Source organism: Malaclemys terrapin, chromosome 17, assembly GCF_027887155.1.
Source record: "Malaclemys terrapin pileata isolate rMalTer1 chromosome 17, rMalTer1.hap1, whole genome shotgun sequence".
Taxonomy (NCBI): domain Eukaryota; kingdom Metazoa; phylum Chordata; order Testudines; family Emydidae; genus Malaclemys; species Malaclemys terrapin.
In genome coordinates this window covers 3,905,994-3,921,933 of record NC_071521.1, presented here as the reverse complement: position 1 = coordinate 3,921,933, position 15,940 = coordinate 3,905,994, and the positions used below count along the sequence as shown (strand labels likewise).

The 15,940-nt window shown below is 45.8% G+C and overlaps 1 protein-coding gene across 3 annotated transcripts in view; it reads right to left on the bottom strand.

Annotated features, from left to right (window-relative positions):
- The window catches only part of STRBP (spermatid perinuclear RNA binding protein), a 98,495-nt gene extending 84,180 nt beyond the window's left edge, over positions 1–14,315 (bottom strand). For 2 of the 3 annotated variants that reach the window (XM_054007123.1, XM_054007121.1), the window contains exon 1: positions 14,227–14,315. The gene's annotated coding sequence lies outside the window, so the exon portion shown is untranslated. Of the gene's footprint in view, positions 1–14,119; positions 14,180–14,226 lie in introns of those variants that run through there. The other variant, XM_054007122.1, reaches the window with a different exon arrangement.
- Between the last annotated feature and the right edge of the window lie 1,625 nt (positions 14,316–15,940).

The window sequence follows — 15,940 nt, the reverse complement described above, 5'->3', positions numbered from 1 at the left end:
TTCAAGACCACCAAGACCTTTATGTTTCGCCTCCAGACTGGTGCAAAGGTTCCATGGATGTTCACAGAGGACGACAGAGCTGAAGTACTGTTGAGGAGGGAGCAGCATTCTGGACTGTGCGGTCATATGGTCCCCACTGCAGCCTCTCACTGACGGTGGAATGCTGTTACGACATTGCAGATGATGCTAGCATCAGACTCCTAAAAAGCGGATTCTCTGAAGCATCTCAACGGGGACCGAGATGGAGGCACATTGTAGCACAACTGTACTGAAGCAGCAGATCAATTCATAACGTGGAGCCAATACAACATTAACACCGGTTCCATATTAATTATTCTAAGTTACTGCACATGTACAATGTTTGAACCGGACAGTTTAAATTGCAGCATGGAGCGTTTCCCCTTTTAGGAATCTACTCTAGTAGTGCACAGTAATAGCTTTGGTCCCATCGGTGATTTGTAATAAGCCCCATTTTTGAGAGGGTTTTGTTACTCTGCTGTCTTCATTTGTTTCATGCTGAAACTTGGCATGAAGTACAGATTCCAGGCCTGCTGTAAAAAGTTAAATAAAATCAGTGTGCTTGTTTTTTGAGAGGGGCAAAAAGCACAGTCCCAGTTTCATTGTTCTTAAAAAAGGGAAAAAAATGCTAGCAAAATATCCCCCATGGACAGTGACTTTTGGGAAAATCTGAACTGCAGAGCAATCCTAGAGTTCCAGTGGCATGCCACCAAGCACATATAATCGACAATGTAAATCACAATCTGATACCAAAGCGATCAGAGACCAAGCGATCAGAGCTGCACTTTGTAAACTGTTTTGTTTAAAACCAGATCTGTATTTTGCTTCCTTTTACTTGCTTGGTACTAAAGACCATATCCGTAAAGGCAGAGTTCGGTTAAGACTTCATTTGCTTGTGACACTTATTCCCCACCGCACAGTTTAATCCCCTGGAATGTGGAGACTGGTTAATAGAGGGAAATGACTGAGCTCCCAAAGAGGTGAAGGAACAGGCTGCAGGAACCAAACCAACATAAAAAGTGACAATTCGATATCCATGCAGGTATGATTGATAATAAAGAACAAATGGGGAGGAGGGGGAGCCATAAACAGCATATCACATTATTTTTCTGGCTGTCATCATCAACTCATGATGTGCCTCAGCGGCCCATCTTAAAACAGATGCAATGATACTTGCGCTTTATAAATTGCTTTGAGATCTACAAATAGAAGTACCAAGTACAATTATTATCAGTAATTTCAGATAAAATGAGTATGTAAGGAAAAGAGTGCTACAGTGAAACAATCACTGCAAGCAAAGTTATTCCTGTGCAGGGAGTTTTTCAAAGTGTTCAAGGAGGTGACAACAGCTCTAACAGGAATAAAGAATCTAATGCCATATTCAGATGTTGTAAAATATTTTGGCTGCTGCCAATATGGAGTGGTATCAAATGTATTCATGGAGCAACCAAGAGCAGCACCAAGTTTTTCCAGGATTCAATTTTATCTACAAATTAAACTCAATTTAAAAATATCCCAGCTACAGGACTCTGACTTGCCTTCAGGGTAGGAGTCACGATTCTTTCCTTATGCTGATTTAGACAACTGTGTTTCCTCCTCAGCATCCCACCTATCTGCTGAAGAGAAGGTGGTGCATGCAGAGGTGGATTCAAAGCAAACCGAGCTACTCTAGAAGGTCATGTTATTGGCAACAGCCAACTTGATCCCGACCCCAAAAAGTACAGAAGCTAGCGGCTTTGCCTTTTTCTTGTATTTAGAGCAGTGGTTCTCAATCTGCAGCCTGCAGGCCACTTGTGGCCCAATCAGCACAGAGCTGTGGCCCATGTGACATCCTCAGGGCCACACAGGTAGTATTGGATGTGGCCCACAATGAGAAATAGGTTGAGAACCACTGATTTAGAGTCAGAGTTTGAGGCCAAAAGGGACCACCAGGTCATTCAGTCTGACTGGCCATTAAACACCACCCAGCACCTGCACACCAAGCCTAACAACCCGAATTAGACCAAGTATTAAAGCCCTCAGGAGAATAAACCATTATATTTATTGGGTTTACTGTCTTTTCTAGGGTGCTCATCACCATTCTTATCCAAACACAATTAATGCTAATTTTAGCCTAATACCTGTGTGATATAGGAAAATATTCCATCACCTTTCATTTTACAGGGCAAAATGAAGCTTGGAGAAATTAAGTTATGTAGCAAGTCAGAGGCAGAACCTGGAACCCAGGTCTCCCCATCTGTCATCCAATAGCTTAACCACAAAAGCATTCCCATAGGAGTAAGACGGTTGTTTAAGGCGTCTTTCCTTTTAAACCAGATCAGGGTCTCCCTTGTCACCTTAACTGGGAGATGGAGTTCACCTATACAGTGTGTGTGTCTTTATTTCTGACTTTAGGCTAAATGCCTATGACCTTGCTTGGATGTCACAAAGTACTGCTACCTAGACAAGTAAGTAATGATGACTGTCAAGTTGTACCACACCTATACCCAGAGACACACCTGAGCCACTTTAAAGCCATTAGCTGAACCATTTGGCTAACTCTGAGAAACAAGCCAGGTCACTATCTGATCAGACACCTGGACAGCCCAACTAAGAAGCCAAAAAACTCCCACCCTATTTGTTAAGTTCAATTTTCTACACTTCCAATCAGGAGATCACATAGGAGCTGCTTATTCAGGTTCTTGTAGCTGCAACAAAAAGTACAAGCCAACTGAAAGATGCATGCTGCTGAAAAAAAGCATCCTGTATCAAAGTCGGGGGGATTGTTGGATTTTTGTGTGTGTGTGTGTGCGCGCACATGCGTTTTTCATTCTGTTGATTGAGAACCGCTATTAGGGAAAGGAAGAGGAAAACAGACACACAACTTAAACCCAGATTCATTAAATCTGTTTCTCCACAAAATGGCTTCAGCCGAATTTTAAGATTATGATGCCAAAACAACCAGGGACCTACCTTCCTGTTTGAGATCCACTCTTTCCCTAGCCCTCTTGCTGCATCTGCAAACCACAGATGGGATTTGAGCTGTAGCTTCTTCAATTTAAGAAAGAGGAGCTGCTGGCGCGACTCATTTTATGATGGACCTGAACTCTGGCGTTTAAAACCACCCCATGGTCCCATATTGACATTTGGGTCACAGTGCACCCAGTTTCTGGCAAAGTAAGGGTTAACTGACACTAGGATTTGTGGCTGTGGTGGTTTTTCCTCCTATACCTCCTAGTTTTGGGGAGAGGCAGCTACTATATTATTTGCATTCCTATAATTGTATTTCTAATTTACCGTAAAGGCACAAAACCCTGGACACGAAAATTTCTGATGCTTTAAACTAACATCTAAATACATAAAAATCTATAGTTGCCACGTAGGCAGCTTCCTAGCTTCCACTCGTACAATCCAAAAAGCTGGAAATGCACTTATTGATGGTGTTCAAAAGCCAGCATGGCTCCAGGCTGCACAACCACCACAGAATTTACTACACAATTAGCTATGTGGCACAGCCAAAGGAAAAGCAAGATTACCCAAAGGAAACATCAGTTCAGCAACAGGTGCAGGCATCTGCAACTGGGAACAAATAATGATATACATTCCTCTGGACAAATGGCCTTCCCACCCTCCTTTACACTCAGTAAATAAAGTAGGATGGCCATCTCCACACCAGATTCAGCATCTAGTACACAACTACGAGAACATTATGTAGCTTCTTCACGTCAGAGCCAAAAAATCTAGCTGTGCAGGATGTCTTTCATAATTCTCTCCACTCCCCTTCACCAGCTTGCCGGAATGAAGTTGGAGAGGTACTACATTCCATTCCCCACCACTGCCAGCGCCACACTGAGGCCCAGGTAATTAGCTATCTGTTAATCAGTGTTATTCAAATTTGAGTCCAAGGGTCAACTAAATGACGACATGGACTATTCAGCACTTTGAGATCACCTGATGAAAAGTGCTATACAAGAGCCAAGAATTCTTATTAGTTTTTAAGTTGACACATGAACACCTAAGGCCCAATTCTGCTCTGTCTCTGCATGAGTGAGGGTAACTTGGGTAAGAGTTACAGAGTTTGGCTCTATATCCTAGCTCCACATACTACAGTGTAATAAAAACTAGGTTCACTCCTAATACAGGAAACTGTCAAAGAACAGGACTTTAAAGACTTCTACAGTTACATTTTCACATGCTTTTTCTTTTTAAATAGAAACAAACATGCCCTTCTCTCTGCCCACTCATTCATGTTGTCTTGGATACCTTTTTTCCATCCAGATAGACAGCACCTGCTTGTCCAGGTGATACCTTTAGTACATCTGTCCAGGTAAATGGACAATGGAAAGATAATCTGCATCAAGTTTAAATGCTGTTTCCTTTATGTGCAAAGTCATCTGCAATGTTAGTATATTCACGTACTTCAATGTGCAGCTGAATGCAACATTCTGGCCCACGCTATCTGACTGGGTTTTGTACTGTGTGTCTTTCTACATAAAAAACCATGTAAGATCTTTTGCTTGGATGTCAAGTTTACTGAAAGGGTTAAATAAATTACACAGGCAGCAATGATTTGACTGCTTTAAAATTAAGAAAAACCACATCAGCAATAAAAATTCCACAGATGCAGAACTTCCACACCACCTTCTTGACCTAGAAACACCTGGGGATTTATTACAACCTGCTACAGAATTCTCTCACTTTTCAAGTGGAGATGGCCCATGAAGTGTCACAGAATTCTAGTGGCTCTGATTTTATTATTGGTGTAATCAACTGTACAGCTTGGAAATTAACTACAATGAGCAATGCTTCTGTATGTGATGCTCTATCTATGCCTGAGGTAAGGCCAAAGTCACAGCAAGGCTCAACAGTCAGATCACTGGTGGACACTCACGTTTACCAAATAAAACAGAAAACTGAAAATTGTTCCTAGTGAATGTCCTGGCTCCTCCCCCAATATCACAGGAATTCGAGAATTAAAGACCATCTCTGATCAACTTGTGCATCTCTCTTGCCATTGCAGTACACTGTCAGTTTCTCAGTATATGAGTTCACTTACTGTTATGTCAAATTAGGTTAACTTAAAATAATTATTTCACTCTTTTCAGTATTAACCACTTCAGGAAGTTTAACAATCTAAATGCCAATTATTTTCCAAGATTTTTCAAACCCCCTTAATATTTCAATAAAAACCTATTTAAAATAAATGCAAAATAAAAACTTGCAACCACAATATTAAATTTACTGTAATACCCAGGTATAACCCAATTTTGTTTGATTTTTTTTAAACATACAATTTAAAGTAGTTTTTCCCCCCCCCCCACCCACCATGTAGGTGATGCACGCAGGAGAAAGTCACTGTAAGTAAGAAAAGCTTAGTACTACTGGCATACAAACCTCAAGCCAGACAAATTAGAGCCTAGTAAAGCAGCGTATAATTTACATTTTGTTATGTCAATCACAAGCAGCATCTTGAGGCTCTTTACGACTAGTACACCAAACCACAACATAAAAAATGTTTTAAATCATCCCCCTACAGAGAGAATAGCTAACTGTCAACTATTCAAGGGATTTCCCTAAATGAACAAGCAACTAGAGTCTTAGAATTAACCCTCTTCAATATCAGTATTTTGAACACACACTTACTGCCTATTTCCTCAATCAATTACAGAAACTGTACCATAAAAACTGACTTTGCATAGCTACAGAAAGTCAAACTGGAAGATTAACACACAGATTGTAATAATCCATGATCTTTATTACCTTGAGCAATCAATCAGCAGATGACCAAGTGTCCCAGTAGTCTGGCAGCCCAGCATTGGCATATGGGACAGCTATACTTGGGATCAGACTCAGAATTCCTGCTCTCGCTCGCAGAGCCAGGGGCTGAGAGAATCAGAGCAGAAGCTCACAAGGGACAAACAGAATAGCTTGTGCCATGTGTGCGCGCGCGCACACACACACACACTTTTCCTTAGATCTCTTAACTAAGCACTAAGGCTGGTGGTAGCACTGATGTTCTAGGCAGGGTAAAACAGCAGCATCACACCTACATTTCCATTTCCACTCCCACCATTGCTGCCACTGATGGGAGACTCAAAGAAAACTTAGCATAGATGCACTACAAAGCAAAAAAGTAAACACAAGGCAGTAGAGTTGGATGGAACAGGGTCTAGACTTCTCTCAGCCCCCTTTTGTTCTAGGATGATTGGTAGAGCCCTGAAAATCTGCAGATATTCGCAAATATCCACGGACCATTTTTGCGGATTGCAAATCAGACGTGGATATAAATTTTGTATCCGTGCAGGGGTCTAATGATTGGGAGAAGAGGACAAAGAATGCAATATTAAGATAGTTCAGCTACAAAATAAGGTCAGGAAATGCAAAGGTCAAAGAACATACAAGCTATGTTAACTTGACCAGGTTGCACATATGTAGTAATTCCTGTGCCGGCTTTTGAGACTGGTAGTGATGGAAGACGGGTGTTTGTGGTGGATTAGTATTGTTTTGGTTAAAGGAACTGTGTCGGTGCACCCCATAAGGCTTCACAGAAATATGCTTATGAATGTATCTATAGGACATAACTGGAATTTGTTTTATGCTACATATGTCATAGAACATATCTCTGTAAAGATAATGATCTACTGAATCCATTCATCCTATTTGTATGCATGTGTCATTGTTATATTCAAAGTTATGAATACTGGTTGTGTACTTGCTTGATTTTTAAGTAGCCTTAGTAAAGCATTTGGTCAGCTTCTTCAGAAAGGAATGTGCAAATTAAGTGCCCAATCAAAAAACACTTAAAGGACAATGAAACGTGGAAGGCTCCAATCCACATAAGGCGGCTACCTGAGGACATTCAGGGTAGCAAATAAACAATGGCTGCTGCCTGTAAAGACTAAGTCATGCATGGACATGTGACTTGCCCATGTGACGCCAAAACTCCATCTTGGAGCTGGACTTTGCATAGGAGAGAGGAGGGGATCTCCACCCACAAGAGAAAGTCTATTTAAACCCCTGGGAGACCCATCCATTTTGCCTTCAGCTGACTCAAGAGATAGCCTCTTCACCCCCAAGGATACCTGAAAGAATCTGGAACAAAGGACAGTAACTACAGGGGTGTGAGTGATTGCTGGACCCAGACTAGAAGGAGACTAGTCTGTAAAAGGAAGCTTACTGGAACACCACGGAGGGTGAGATTTTGTCTGTATTCAGTTTTCTTACTATGTTAGACTCAGACTTGTGTGTTTTATTTTATTTTACTTGGTCATTCACTTTTTTCTGTCTGTTACTACTTGGAACCACTTAAATCCTACTTTCTGTATTCAATAAAATCACTTTTTATTTATTAATTAACCCAGAGTATGTATTAATACCTGGGGGGGGGAGGCAAACAGCTGTGCATAGCTCTCCATCAGTGTTATAGAGGGCGAACAATTTATGAGTTTACCCTGTATAAGCTTTATACAGGGTAAAACAGATTTATTTGGGGTTCGGACCCCATTGGGAGTTGTGCATCTGAGTGTTAAAGACAGGAACACTTCTTAACCTGCTTTCAATTAAGTCTGCAGACCCTGGGTCTGTGTTGGAGCAGACTGGCGCATCTGGCTCAACAAGACAGGGTGCTGGAGTCCCAAGCTGGCAGGGGAAGCAGGGGCAGTAGTAGTCTTGGCACATGAGTTGGCAGTTCCCAAGGGGGTTTCTCTGATCCAACCCGACACAGGGACATTAACTTGCCAGTTTAAAAAAGTTAAAAGTAGTTTCAGGTACTACACCTGCCCAAGTCTCTCTCCCCCTCCCCCTGACACCTTTTGTGGATTTATACCATAATTTCCTATTTTATCAGTGTTTTTCTTTCCCCAGTGCTCAGTAAGAGACTTAAACAAGAGAAATGCCTATACAAAGTACAATCAAATGCACAGGTCAAACTGAAAGAATATTTCTATCTAGTCTTGCAGTTAATATTAGGTGCTCTTTATAAGAGAAGTAAAAATCTCAAGACAAAGTGATTTAAGTTGATGGTGTCCCTCTAAATGTGCAGCTTTGTATTTCTATTTATGCTAAATGCATATCATAGAGTACGCAGAATGTGCAGACTAAGGCCACTGCTACTCCAGCTCCCACAAGCGGCAGTGGCTATGTTGGCGGGAGAAGTTTTGCCGCTGACACAGCAGCGCTCTCCACATGGGTGTTTATAGCGGCGTTACTTATGTTGCTCGGGGGGGGGAGATGAGATTTATTCACACCCTTAAGCGACATAAATTATGCCGACATACGCTGTAGTGTAGACACAGTCTAAGTAATGGTTCCTACAACATTTCTGATGTTTGCATTTTTTCCTGGTATTTTAAACTGTAAGTGCAATTTTAATGTTGCATTAAAACAGTATTTTTGCCTCTATCTTCTTTCCTGCTGCATTCGAAGCCTAAAATTGGCCTTTTTTGCTAACCTCCCTCAGCTTAAATCATGAGTTTGCAGTATTGTCTTCTAACACCTCTTGGTCTCTCAGCATTACTACTTTCAAGGTATGTGCTGCCTCCCATGTATGTGTTCATTTCAGATTATTTTCTCCCAAACTGTTATTTGCTGCCAGTGTTTCTAATCTCCCTCAAATTCCTTTGTATTTATCCTCATTGCTGTTCAACTCCGCCCAGTTCAGTATCATTTGCAAACTTTATTAGCTGTGACTACTTGCTCTTCTAGATAGTTAAAAAACATAGTAAATAAGACCAGAGATCACTGCAACACACTAATAAACATCTGCGTCCAATCTGATATTGTACCTTGTGTTTAGGTACATTGGTCACTTTTCAATACATGAGATGGTGCTTATTCCAAGACGATTTGAACTAATTTTAGAGACAACAATTTTGAGAAACACTATCAAGGGCTTTTCTATAATCTACGTATTACATCCCCCACTGCATCCATCAAATGCCTACAAATTCTTACCGAAACACCTCCAGTGCAGGCAATGGGACTATTCGCATGACGTTATTAGCATGAGCAAGTTTTGCAGGACCGAGTCCTAAATCTGTAATTCTATCCAGAGCCAACAAGTTTATCCCCAGACATCTATTTATAAATCCGCTACTGCTAGTTGTTCATTTTCCCTTGGTATTTACTCTGTTACTTTAAAGGTGGATAGGAGTTAACATAAAGGGTGGTAACTACCAGGATCTCTCCCTTTCCTTTTTTCAAAGATCAGTACTGCATTTGCTCTTCTCCAGTCTTTATACATTTTTAGTGACACATCAGTGGTACAGTAGGTTTGCCAATTCCCTTAATAAGCTTCCCTATACCTCACCCACAGCTTTTTTCATAAATCCCTCCTCATTGCCTAAGCTTTCCTTAGTTTTCTTGTTGAAGACAGATTTTAAACAGAGTACCACAGCCAGTTTTGAGCCCTTCATTCAACCTCCTTCATTCACGAGTGATCCTACTTTCTCTCCTTTTCAGGTTAAGACATTGGGTGATTTGTTGATTGGGGGGGGGGGGGGGGAAGAGCGCAGATTGTGCTGCATGTACAATCTCCCCTACACAAGCTGTCCCAGAAGCAGCATAAAGAACAGCACTACCCACCACCACCTGCTCAAAGCTGGGCCCATGGTCAGACCACAACAGACAAGAAGAATATCCACCACAGTGAAGACATGGCTGTGCTAAACATCTTAACAGATGCCTTGCTGAGCATGCTCACAAGTGACTTTTCACTTGCTTATAACTTGTTAACCAAAGAGACCATTGCCCCTCCTCCAGTCATGAACACGCTCTTTTAAGAGCTCCATTTACATGCCAAGTCTCAAAGTTCAGCTGCTACCAAAGCAACATGGAAAAAGTGTGGCTTTTATTTTATTATTATTCTGCAGTGAGGTTTTCAGACTTGCACAGCACAACGTGGCTGAACAAGCTTCCCTCAAACTCCCCAAAAGGATTCCCCTTTCAGTCAAGAGCAAGCGTACAAGATCTCAGTCCTGCAGCAGACCTCTGCAGAATTTTAGGAATGAGGGGTTTTGAACCGAAACAGTTTAGCAGCCTTAACTGGCTCAAGGCCTGCTTTGCCTAGAATTTACTTTCGAACCCCTGTGTGTAACCAGAACTCCCTCTTTCAAATGGGTCCCCAACGCTCAACCTCTTCATTGAAGCTCACACCCACCTGAGCCACACCAGTGAAACTTCTGTTCCCTGCCCTTTATTTAAAAATGGCATTCCAAGACAGAGCCTTCCTTTAGGTCTCCCGGTAATTATGTATGTGCTTTTAGAGAATATGCTCCCTGGGTTTTTCTTGTACAGTGACAATCACATTACCAGTATTTTAATTACAACAATCATTACAGTACCTCCAAGTAGGTGCATGTACAGTAGTATATGCAAAAGTTATTCCTTTATTTAAAAAAAAAAGGGGGGGGGCGGTGGGGAGGTGAGAAAATTAGTAATGAAAACAAAAACAATTATACCAAGAATGCTAAGACAGCACCACACACTACACTAAGAATGGCAAGATTGTTAGGAGCGGACAACTGAACACACCAAAATCTTACCAGTGCCAATCACAACCGGCACGATCTCTCACCCACTTCCACCACACAAGAATGGAGTAAAAGCAAGAGACTGGAAAGTTCCAGGCAGAAATAGTGATGACATTGCCTAGAACTTTCAGAGGTGAGTCCAACTTCCTAAAAACCACCAAGAAGTCAGTGGAAGCTAGAAACGGCCCAGACAGGCTGTCATGTATTTCCTATTTCTCCGCATTGGCAACCAGCCACAAGGTCCCATCACTTACAGTCTTTGAATGCACACGCAAAGCCTGGAGCCTTTTCAATGTTTACAAAGGCCCTTTGCTTTTCAGAGATTGGCTTGTAGCATCACCCAAACAAGGTGTTATTGTAATGCCCGAATAAGATCTACGTAGAGATACTAACACTTCCACCCCACAGAAAAGCAATTCCAAGTTTTTTAAGGCTCTTCTTCCCAAGACACACAACTAGCCAGCTTCTTCACAGCCTTCTTCCACTCTCTTCTCAATAGATACTAGGCCTCATGCCTCCACCATCACTTCCTTTGGGTCCTTCTTAAAGTGTCACCACTATTACCTTAAAAAAATCACTTCGCTAACAATCATTTCTTTACCAATGTTACAAGAACCTTACATTATTCAGTACTTTTACAAATGCTATGTGGGTCACTATTTGTGTTTTGCTTACTTTTTGCATTTTTCTCAGTTTGGACAATGAATTAAAAAAAATCAGTTTCACTTTCACTCTTTAATTGCGCAAGATTGGGGCTCCAGACACATATACGTTATAATCATTGCTCGATCTCTGCTGTTTTCATTGGAATTATTTTTTAATTGTGCAAACATTTTTATTGGTTTGGGGACTTAGAAAAGCTTGTTTTAACAAAATGTAAACGATGAGTCAAATTTAAGCTAACAGTGTTGCTTCAAATATATACTTCTTCCAAGAGACCAAGAAATCCCCCTGGTCTCTATCCCAGTACTAAATTACCGACAATTTAAATAAATATGGAACTAACCAGACATGCATGAAACTTCATGTAGATTTTTCTTACATGATATCCTGTAGCCTTACATGGTCCATCTATATTGTAAGCGCTTTGGAGTAACACCATTTTTTCTTAACGCCATAGCGCACTTTCAATGCTACGTAAATAAATAATCAGACATGCTAGTGGATAACATAATTTCTGTTTTTATTGAAAATTCAAGTTTTGCTCTAGTCAGCATCCCTCCACTGATTCCCCAGCTATCTTTCACTGTGGTTCCCCCATCTCCACAGAAATCAGTGGGTTAATGATTAATACCCAGTACAGACCAAATCCAGAAAGAAAAAAATAGAAAGACACAGCTTTCTCAATTAGAAGAGATGCAAAACTGTCACAGGAATCAAAGATACCTAGACACAGTACAGAGTGTTCACAAGTCACAGGAAAGCGTGAACATTTCATTTTTTAAAATAAGGTAGGCTAGCAGACAATATAATGCACCACACCAACTAAGCAGTAGCAAAGTTATGATCATAAGCCCTTAATTCTGTCAACCAAGAACATATATAAGAACGGCCATACTGGGTCAGACCAAAGATCCATCTAGCCCAGTATTCTGTCTTCCGACAGTAGCCAATGCCAGGTACTCCAGAGGGAATGAACAGAACAGTAATTTCATGACAATTTCTCCCTGTTTTAAAGCACCACGCTTCCACATAAAGGAGTTCCCTCGTCTCTATGGGCTGAAAGGTCCTTTTAATATTCTCTACAGAGGCAATATTGCAGCTAAATATATTCACCTCCATGCCCAACAGACCAACCCAAGTGACACTGGGCACAAACTGAGGATGACGCTTTCATAATGGCCTAACCACTAGCTAACATTCCTGCTCAGGCTAAGTGCACACCTGCTCCCAAGTATTCGCCCACCCATACACAAAGCAGGGCAGGAGGATTTAGCACAAGGACAGCTTCCTGTGCCCTGACACTACCTGCACTAGGACCCTAAGGGAGAGGGTTTTCACAACCAGCCCTGCAAAGTCAGATGCACAATGAACCCTCCCCCCAAATTCCCAAATGACACCACACACATAAAAAAAAAAAAAAAAAAAATGAAGAAACCGATTAAAAAGAATCACTTTGCCAATCATGTGCTGCCCCAGCAGCGCCAACCCCCCATTCGCTGTCTGCATCAGCAGCCTCCCTGGTGCCCCCAGTGGCTGTCCCCACGCAAGAACATCCCCTTGTTCACAGTCCCAGAAAGGGCCCCTGTATGCATCCACACTCTGCCTCAAAGAGTAGTCCCGCAACGCACCCCCCCGATTCTCACACTCCCAGCTCCCCAACCTCCATCCCTGTCTCCAGCTTCTCCACACCCCCTGCACACAGCAACGGTGCCCAGGAACCCCCCACGGCTGTCCATGCCCCCAGCCCGCCTGCAGCCCCCAGGTTCTCACAGACCCATGCCTCATGCCCCTATTTTCTCCACCCCCTCCCGCTGAGCCCCATCCCACCTATCGGTGCACCCTGCCGGCATACCCCCATATGCACCCCGCCCCCCCATTGCCCCACACGCACCTCCCCCCGCCCCCCATGCACCTCCCCCCGCCGCCCGTGCACCCCGCCCCCCATTGCCCCACACACACCTCCCCCCGGCGCCCGTGCACCCCGCCCCCCATTGCCCCACACGCACCTCCCCCCGCCCCCCATGCACCTCCCCCCGCCGCCCGTGTACCCCGCCCCCCATTGCCCCACACGCATCTCCCCCCGTCCCCCATGTACCGCCCCCCGGCGCCCGTGCACCCCGCCCCCCATTGCCCCACACGCACCTCCCCCCGCCGCCCGTGCACCCCGCCCCCCATTGCCCCACACGCACCTCCCCCCCGCCCCCCGTGCACCTCCCCCCGCCGCCCGTGCACCCCGCCCCCCATTGCCCCACACGCACCTCCCCCCGCCGCCCGTGCACCCCGCCCCCCATTGCCCCACACGCACCTCCCCCCGCCGCCCGTGCACCCCGCCCCCCATTGCCCCACACGCACCTCCCCCCCACCCCCCGTGCACCTCCCCCCGCCGCCCGTGCACCCCGCCCCCCATTGCCCCACACGCACCTCCCCCCGCCGACCGTGCACCCCGCCCCCCATTGCCCCACACGCACCTCCCCCCGCCCCCCATGCACCTCCCCCCGCCGCCCGTGTACCCCGCCCCCCATTGCCCCACACGCATCTCCCCCCGTCCCCCATGTACCGCCCCCCGGCGCCCGTGCACCCCGCCCCCCATTGCCCCACACGCACCTCCCCCCGCCGCCCGTGCACCCCGCCCCCCATTGCCCCACACGCACCTCCCCCCCGCCCCCCGTGCACCTCCCCCCGCCGCCCGTGCACCCCGCCCCCCATTGCCCCACACGCACCTCCCCCCGCCGCCCGTGCACCCCGCCCCCCATTGCCCCACACGCACCTCCCCCCGCCGCCCGTGCACCCCGCCCCCCATTGCCCCACACGCACCTCCCCCCCACCCCCCGTGCACCTCCCCCCGCCGCCCGTGCACCCCGCCCCCCATTGCCCCACACGCACCTCCCCCCGCCGACCGTGCACCCCGCCCCCCATTGCCCCACACGCACCTCCCCCTACCGGTGCCGTGTCCTGCCCTTGCCCGCTGCTCGCGGGGGCCGGTCCCCGCCCCCGGGGGTGTCTCCGATGGAGGCCCCGGGCCCCGACGCTCCCTTACCCCGCTCTCCGCCGCCGCCAGTGCAGCCCCGGTCCCCGTCCCGGCTCCGTCCCCCAGCCCAGCGCCTCCGGCTCCGCAGCAGCGAGCGGGGCTCCGGCACGTGACAACGCCCCGCGCCCCCATAGGCTGGAGCTGCCGGGCAACGCGAGCCCGCCCCCTCTCTGCACCTGAGAGAGCGCCTTACGCCAACCACGTAGGGATGCCAGCCCCCACAACGCAAACTACTTAACAGCCGCCTCCCTGGCAGGCGAATGCCGCCTTGCAAAGTTGACGTAAAGTCCTCTAGTTCCGAGAAGCAGGTGCCTTACCTGAGACCATCGCTCCTTGCGTGAACGGCGTAGCCTCGCCTGCCGCCTGTCCCTTAGGATTTACGGAGATTCCGTAATTCTGCCGGTTAGGGAAGGCCGAGGCCGCACCTGAGACGGTTCCTTACGTAAAATCCGTAACTCCTCAAAGAGGTCAGTGTCTCTTACGGACTTTCCGTAAGGCTCCCGGCACTGGTGCCGTACCTGAGGGTGCTTTCCTTATGCAAGCTCGCTAGCCGCCGCTAGCGTAGGTGATGCTGTGGTGCTTGCGTAACTTTCGTACCAGAGTTGGTGGAATCCCCTCCGCCCTTCCCTTGGGGGTGGGGAGGGAGTCAGTCAGGGGCTGGGGTGGGGGAAGTCAGGGGCGGCAGGTGGGGGTGCGGACAGGTGTGCAGGTAGGTGGGGGCAGAGGTTCTTCATCCTCACCTCAGACCCAGGGAGCTGTTACCACTCCCCCCTAGAGCAGGAGGCAGAGCAGGCTCCCTTCATCCCCCCCAGGCATTATTGTCACCAAGTGAGCAAAAACCATGAGCCTGGCTTTAAAAAGGTACAACATTCAACAACAAAAACCTATAAATGTTGGGTTCTTCTTATTTGCTTTCTGTTTCCTGAGCAGGTCTGGGTCATATTTTCCAGCCTTTCCCCACCAACACAAGGGTTAATGACTTTTTGTCTTCCTTAATTAAAGCTTTGCTAATTTAACACCATTAATCTGGGCTTGAATAGGGACTGGGAGTGGCTGGCTCATTACAGACACAGCTTTTCCTCTCCTGGAATTGACACCTCCTCATCTATTATTGGGAGTGGACTACATCCACCCTGATTTGAATTAGCCCTGTCAAGACTGGTTCTCCACTTGCGAAGTAACTCCCTTCGCTCCATGTGTCAGTATATAATGCTTGCATCTGTAACTTTCACTCTATGCATCTGAAGAAGTGAGGTTTTTACCCACGAAAGCTTATGCCCAAATAAATCTGTTAGTCTTTAAGGTGCCACCAGACTCCTTGTTGTTTTAATTAAAGCTGAGATTCACCCATAATCACTTGACTGCTAGAGCTGCAACTTTAAGGAAAAAAACCCAAATCATCAGACTCATGGTAAACACGGGAACCTAACCAATACCAAGTCACACTATTGTGCACCAGCCCCTTCATGCAGTTGTCTGTGTACAAGCAATATTTTATAGACCGTTACATTTAAACGTAGAGAGATGAAAGGGCTTGTCCAAAGCCACACAGTGAGTCAGTGGCAGAGTGAAGAATAAAACTCCCATCCCTCTGCTCCAATAACATGCTGCCTTTCTATGATTTATACCCAATAGATAAATCAATATCAAGTAAGAAAAGTATGTACATTCAGGAGAGAGGCAACACTTCCAGATAAATCCTTCAGCAATTACTCATACACAG